Source organism: Tachypleus tridentatus, chromosome 2 (genome assembly GCF_004210375.1).
Source record: "Tachypleus tridentatus isolate NWPU-2018 chromosome 2, ASM421037v1, whole genome shotgun sequence".
Taxonomy (NCBI): domain Eukaryota; kingdom Metazoa; phylum Arthropoda; class Merostomata; order Xiphosura; family Limulidae; genus Tachypleus; species Tachypleus tridentatus.
Genome location: NC_134826.1, coordinates 15,217,716 through 15,225,531, shown reverse-complemented (window position 1 = coordinate 15,225,531; position 7,816 = coordinate 15,217,716). Strand labels below are relative to the sequence as shown.

Sequence of the window (7,816 nt, the reverse complement as noted above, 5' to 3'; positions counted from 1 at the left end):
CTAAAGCGCGTAGCGCCTAAAAATCGTCTGTCCACAGTTGAAACACTCACTACCGAGTTCGTCGAGAGTTTAGTGAAATGGGTTTCCACAAGCCTAAGATCACCATGCGCAATGCCAAGCGTTGGTTGGTGTGGTGTAAATCACACAATTATTGGACTCTAGAGCAGTAGAAGTCTTAATGCTACAGTATACAATGATATTCTAGAGAATTGTGTGCTTCCAACTTTGTGGCAACAGTTTGGGGGAGGTCCTTTTTTGTTTTAGCATTACAATGCCCCCGTGCATAAAGCGAGGTCCATAAAGACATGATTTGCCGAGATTGGTGTGTAAGAACTTGACTGGCCTGCACAGAGCCATGACCCTAACTCCATCGAACACCTTTGGAATGAACTGGTCAGTGGGCACCAAAAAATTCTTGTTTTTTATTATGAATTTTCCAAAAAAAACTTAAACAAATAATGAAAAACTGTCCATCGGTAAAGGACCTCGCCATGAAGATTCGCCGCAGCAATCTTCAACATCCATTAAACCTGTACCTCATTTTTTTATACAACATCCTCTTTCAGACAAACATTTAGGGTAGATGTCTCCCTTTTTCATTCAAGAGACTAGAGGTCTTGCTGGCTCTCCAAAGTCAGTAAAGAAGCTTCGTTCTGGTGTCATATTTGTGGAAACATCCACGTCGCAACACAATAATTCTTGTTTTTTATTATGGAATCTCTAAATAAAAACTTAAACAAAATAGACAAAAACAGTCCATAGGTAAACAAACACGTCTTCAAGATTCTGAGCAACAATCTTCAACATCTGTAATACCTGTTGTACCTCATTTTCTTATACTACATTCTCTTCCAGACACACCTTTAAGGTAGACGCCTCCCTTTTTCATTCAGAAGAGACTAGAGGGACTTGCTCACTCTCCAAATTATGTAAAGAAGCTTCGTTCTGGTGGTACATTGGTGGAAACATCTACATCTCAACACAGTGAACTCCTCTTGCATTCAAAGGCAATTGGAAATACACTTTTTGAGGTTACGCCTCATGCTACTTTAAATTCGTCACAAGGAGTTATTTTTGAGAAGGATTTAAAAACATCCCCGAGTCAGAGAGCCTCACTGATTTCTCCAACCAAGGAATTTCTACAGTGAGGTGTATTTTCACTCGCAAAGATGGAATTATGATGCCAACCAACGTTCTCATTCTGATGTTTACATCACCGCATCAACTTGCCACCATCAAGGCAGATTATCTTAATTGCTAGGTACGGCCATACATTCCAAACCCTCTCAGATATTTCCAGTGTCAGAGGTTTGGTCACTCGCAGACATTATATCGTGGTTCCTTGACGTGTGCTTGTTGCGATAGCAAAGACCGCGATGCCTATGAGTGTGAAACGGACCCTCATTGCGTCAACTGCAATGGCTCTCACCATCCTACATTCATTCTTGCCTTAAATGATTGGAAGAAAAAGAAATGCAGCATTTGAAAATGATTCATAACATTATTTACCCTGAGGCTCGAAAGTTGCTGTTCACTAAATCTCGGAGGTATGCTGCTGCACTTCGTTCCACTACTACAGTAGGAGTGCAGACGGATCTTTCTGTGTCCCCAAAAGAATACTTCTCACCCTAAATGAAGTCTTTTGATCTCTATGGTTGAAAGAATTGATGAATCAATGTCAACACCCATCTCTGTCCCTAACATACATTCCAGCAAAACCCAAGGTTTACATCTTTTGGTTCCGGGTAAGGAATTTCCTTTCCCACCCCAAGGTGCAAAATGATCATTCATTCACGTCCTCTTCCAACAAAAAAGACTCCCAATCGACCAAGAGCAAGATCAAGGGAGGTTGACAGACCTCCCTCGAATAAAAACAACAGAGAAAAATACGTGGTCATAAACAGAAGGGCTCTCCAGCCCATTTGCCTACACAAATAAAAATTGCCACTTTGATACAATGGAACTGTCAAGGTTTACATTCTAATCTAGATTACATCAAAGCACTGATTGCTTTTTCCCATTCTGAATGTCTTTCCTTCCAGAAAACATTTCTGAAACCTGCTGATACAGTTACCTTTCGGCAGTTTCTTTGTACAGAAATGACACGCAGTGTGATGTACGAGTGCATGGAGATGTGGCACTGTTGGTTGATTATCATGTGCCCGCCTTTTCTTTACCACTCGACACACCTTTGGAGGCTGTAGCCATCCGTGTTTCCTTGGGTCATACCATCACTATTTGTTTTCTCTACCTGTTGCCTGGAGAAACCTATGATCAATCACACCTTGATGCTATCATTGAACAGTTGCCGTCTCCCTTTTTAATCCTGGGGAAATTTAATGGATATATCCCTCTGAAAAATTGCTGATATTGATGGGAAGATTCGCTCAGTAGAGCGTGTGCTCTTAGATCACAACCTTTCTCTTTTCAGTTGTGGTTTTTATATTTATTTTGATGCACCTAGTCAGTCCTTTACTACTATTGATCTCTCAGAGTGCTCCCATTCATTATTCTCCTCCATTTCATGGAGGGTTGACCACAACCCAAAACTAGTGACCATTTTCCTATAAATTTGTGAGAAACTGGCCATGGTCGATGCCACCTGACCCGCGTGCCCCAATGGAAGCTAGCTCAAGCAAACTGCTCCTCTTTCATTGCTCTTGCAGAACTTAATCCTGTCATCGTCTGTAAGCCATCAATAGACGACTGTGTAGCAGCAGTAACTGACTGTATTATACAAGCAGCTGCTCAATATATTCCTAAAACCTTGACACGTTTTCCACTATATCCTCATCTGTGGTGGAATCCTGTCTGCCACATGGCACGAAAGGCTCAAAAAGAGACTTAGGATACTTTATTAGATATCTCACACTCTCGCATCACATCGCTTTCCAGCAGGCCAGTGCACATGCTCGGTAGGTAAGACGTCAAAGCCAGAAGGACTCTTGGATTAAATTCACAGCAAACATATTTTCTCCCACCAGTTCCAAAGCAATACAGGACAAGATTCGTAAGGTCAATGGCAATATAATTTGTCCCTCTCTCGACCTAGCTATCTGATGGCCAGGAAGTGGCTGATACACAGAGTATCGCCGATACTATAGTTGAAAGTTTTTGCCAGGTATCTTGCACTTCTGCTTCATCCTCTTTAGTCTCTTGAGTACTTGGAGTCCTTCAGGGTTGTATTTTGAGTATCACACTTTTCAGTATGAAGATTGGTGCCATCACTGATCAACTCCCTCTTTCTGTTGTAAATGAGCTCTATTTCGACAACTTTAACATCTCATGTCAGTTGTCGAACATGAGGTATATTGAGTGAAAGCAGCAGACTGCCCTCAACCGTTTACTGAAGTTGACCACAGCAAATGGTTTTAACTTCTCTCTCTCTAAAACCATTTGCATGAAATTTTGCTGTTAGCAGGGTATTCACTCTGATCCTGAACTTCATATTGGTGAAGTTGTGCTACCTGTGGTCCCTGAGACAAAGTTCTTGGGGCTTATTTTTGACTGTAAACTGAACTTCATACCACACATCAAGCAGCTACTGATTAAATGTACAAGGGTACTCAACATCCTCCGTGTTCTCTCTTCCACCACTTGAGGAGCAGATCGATGTTCTATGCTAAATATATATCGTGCTCTTATTCAATCGAAACTAGACCATGGATCATTGGTCTACGGCTCTGCTAGGACCTTGGCCTTGAAGATGCTGGACGCCATACATCATCAAGAATTTCGGATCTGGACAGGGGCTTCCCACATTTCCCCAGTTCAGAGCTTATACTTAGAGTCTCATGAACCTCCTTTGCACCTCTGCCATTTGCAACTGTTTTTACTGTATGCTTCGCAACTTCGTTCCTTACTAAAGCATCCTACCTGGGGTTGTGTTTTTTTCTTCGGTGGTACATGCTTTTTGACAACAGACAATCTGCCATTGCTACTTTTGGCCTTCACATCCAGGTGCAGTTGGATGAATTGGGTTTGTCCGTGGATAACATTGCCGTATCTGTTGGTCAACCCATCCCACCATGGCTTATTACAATCTCCAAGTGTGGCTTTTGTTTAACTCATTTGAGAAAAGCAGACATTCCTGATTGGAAATACTGTCTGTTATTTGCTGAACATCTATGAACCATCCTTCCATTGCTGTTTATACAGATGCTTCGAAATCAGGTGACTGTGTGGGCTCTGCCATGGGTTGTTGTGGTTAAGACTCTCAACAACAGCACCATTTTAAATATGTTCTGTCCCATGGCTTATCCATAACGTACACAGTGTTATTGGTGATGTTGGCACTGTCCACCTCAGAAATGTTTTAGTTTTAAAGACCATTAATGTTTTTAATTCTATTTTAGTTTTTTATCTATTTTTTACACCTTTTTAATGTGATTCTCTTTTAAGAATCAATGTATATTCAGTTCGATTTGAAATTAGAAAATGGCCGTGATGTCAAATAACTTGAAACCATGACAAAGGCCAACTTCAGGTGACTGATGCTGATATTTGAATTTACCCGTTAGTCATCATGGCGAGCTTTGATAATTACAATTATGTTACATAAAGTTCTTTACAACTTGTTAGGGCCCGACATGGCCTAGCGCGTTAAGGCGTGCGCTTAGTAATCTGAGGGGCGCGAGTTCGCGCCAAAGATGCTCGCATGCTCCCAGCCGTGGGAGCGTTATAATGTGACGGTCAATCCCACTTTTCGTTGGTAAAAGAGTAGCCCAAGAGTAGGCGGTGGGTGGTGATGACTAGCTGCTTTCCCTCTAGTCTTACACAACTAAATTAGGGACGGCTAGCACAGATAGCGCTCGAGTAGCCTTGTGCGAAATTCGCAAACAAACAATACAACTTGTATTACTGTGATTTTTCTCTCACTGCTGTAGACTAGATATAAAAATTGTATTTAATGCTATTTATGTTTTTAATTCAAAAATTAAACTTTGTTTTGTTTTACCTTAATTTCCTTTCATGAATTTTAATAATTTTATTTTAATTTTAACTTTGCGCCATAAAACACCAAACCAACCAACGTAACACAAGCAACATCTGAAATGCGGCATTTATTAATTCTTAACAAACTTACAAGTTTTAACCAAATATTAATGCTTCTGATTTATGTATGTATATAATATTTGGTTATTTTTTTTTATAAATTCACACATCAATTATTTCAAATTTTGAATGTAACTCCTTATTTAGAGAATGGAAATGGTGTAGACTTAGTGTTACGAGATTTTTCAAAAGGTGTTTGGTAAGGTTATACACTTCTGGCAAAATTCTTAAGACAAATGAACATAAAGAAAAAATATGCATTTTGCGTTGTTAGACTCACCAATTATGTGCGTAGAGTTTCGAAAGATGACAATAAGAAAAGGGAAAATAAAAATAAAAATAAAAACTTTTTTTAGCATTTAATGGGGAAAATGTGAACACTATGAAATTAGCCTGAATACTAGCTGGTCCAAAGTTTAAGACCATACCAAAACGAAATCCTAAAAAAAGTAGGAAATGCCCAACAAGAGGTCTCAGTAGTGAGTTGCACGGCCGTCATTGTGAATAACTTCAAGCATTCGCTTTGGCATGGTCGATATAAGTATTTGCAGAAGGCTGGCTGTAATGTTATTCCAAGTGGTAAAGATGGCTTCATGAAGATCGTGCACTGTTTGGAATTGACGTCCATTTCTATAGACTTCCCTTGCATCCACCCCCAAACATTGTCAATGGGGTTCAGTTTGGGCAAACACGCTGGATGGTCTAAAGAATCACGTTATTCGGCATGAAAAGTCCTTTGTCCTGCGGGTATTGTGGATTACAGCATTGTCCTGCTGAAATATCCTGTCATTTCCACAGAAGCGAGGGCTTTCAGTCAATAGGGATGCTCTCTCCAACATGCCAATGTAGCCAACTGCCAATTTTCCTTTCGTATTCCTCAGGGTCTTTTAAGAAATTTGCAACAGCAGTTTTACTACGCCCAATCTCACCAGCGATGGCACGTTGAGAGAGACCTTGCTTTTGCAGTTCGACAATTCTGCCACGTTCAAAATCTGTCAACGTTTTAGCCTTTGCCATGTTTGTATCCAATGCAACATAAGAGATGTCAGTGGGAGATGTTGACAACGCTAATGCTTAAACACAAATGACTAAATTTCGTTACGTGTTTACCGATTAACGTTCCGTTTCGGTATGGTCTTAAACTTTTGACCAGCTACTTTTTAGGCTAATTTCATAGTGTTCACATTTTCCCTATTAACTGCTAAATATGTTTTTTTTTTTTTTCCATTTTCTTATTTCTATCTTTCAAAGCTCTACTCAAATAAATGATTGAGTCTAACAACGCAAAATGCATATTTTTTTCTTTATGTTCATTGGCCTTAAGATTTCGGCCAGCAGTGTATATGTAAAAAACGACTGGTATGGATAGAGAAAGGACTATGTTGAAGAGCGAACAGCGTTTCGACCTTCTTCAGTCATCGTCAGGTTCACAAAGAAAGAAAGAGGTAATTGACTGTTTTTTACATACATAATTTTCTCTAAAGTGGAATTTCTCGTCCTCACGTTTGATAAGGTGCCTCAAAAAGATTTGCCAAGAAAATGGCATTAGTATGGGTTAGGAAAAGGTTAATTAATTCAATTGTAAGGTAGATGGTTAACAGAAAGTAAAATATATTTATTAATTAGAGTTCGATCAGACCTATTCTTGGCACTAATTGAATGTCGCTGATTTTTTTGTTGCATTTTAAGAGAATAAATCGAGCGGGCACATTCTCAAAACTAAGAAAAGATAGACAAGGCTCCAGTTCATAAGAAAGTTTTATTTTTTAATGTAGTAGTGCAGCCTTCAATGATCAACTAATAAATTGTAGTGCTATTTTAAATACAAAAATGCAAATGGTCTAGCTGTGTTGTATCCATCACGGGTATCGAAACACAATGTTTAGCGTTATAAGTCCACAGACTTTCCACTGTGTCAATGTAGGGAAAGTATTTTATGTTGTATCTCATACATTTTGAAAATGACAGTTTCATTTCTAAATATCTTCAGTTTTGATACAAATAATTTAAAATTATATTTTGTAGATTTATATATTGACTACACTATGATTAAAACTTTTTTTATTAACAAAAATTCGTAATATGTTAAACTTTTTTTCGTTAGAATTTACCAAAATATTTAAGAATTTGAAGACTGTCAAAATGAATGAGATTTAGTTTATTGTTTAGCGTAAAGTTACACGATAGATTATTTTTGCTGTGCTTGTTTTTTTTTTTTTTGTTGTTGTTTTTGGAATTTCGGACAAAGCTACTCGAGGGCTATCTGTTTTAGCCGTCCCTAATTTTGCAGTGTAAGACTAGAGGGAAGGCAGCTAGTCATCACCACCCACCGCCAAATCTTGGGCTACTCTTTTACCAACGAATAGTGGGATTGAGCGTCACATTATACGCCCCCACGGCTGGGAGGGCGAGCATGTTTAGTGCGACGCGGGCGCGAACCAGTGACCCTCAGATTACGAGTCGCACCCCTTACGCGCTTGGCCATGCCAGGCCCCTTTTGCTGTGCTACTGTAAGTATTAAAACCCGATTTGGGGCGTTATAAGATTACAGCCTAACCACCAAACCACAGTAACAGCCTGCGATACTGAATATAAACCTGTTATTTTAATCTATTACCATTACGTTAATATTTACTTGAAGTTACTTTAGTGATTGTTCGGTTTAACGAAAGCGTACATATTAACATTATTTAGTCCAATTTAAAAAAAAATTGCAAGTTTGTGTTTAATATATACACACGCCAAGGGTTGAACATACAGA

The 7,816-nt window shown here is 39.1% G+C and overlaps 1 protein-coding gene across 1 annotated transcript in view; it reads right to left on the bottom strand.

Moving 5' to 3' along the window:
* Nucleotides 1–7,816, bottom strand: part of LOC143244010 (basigin-like) — a 428,663-nt gene that overhangs the window by 263,634 nt on the left and 157,213 nt on the right. The window lies entirely within an intron of this gene.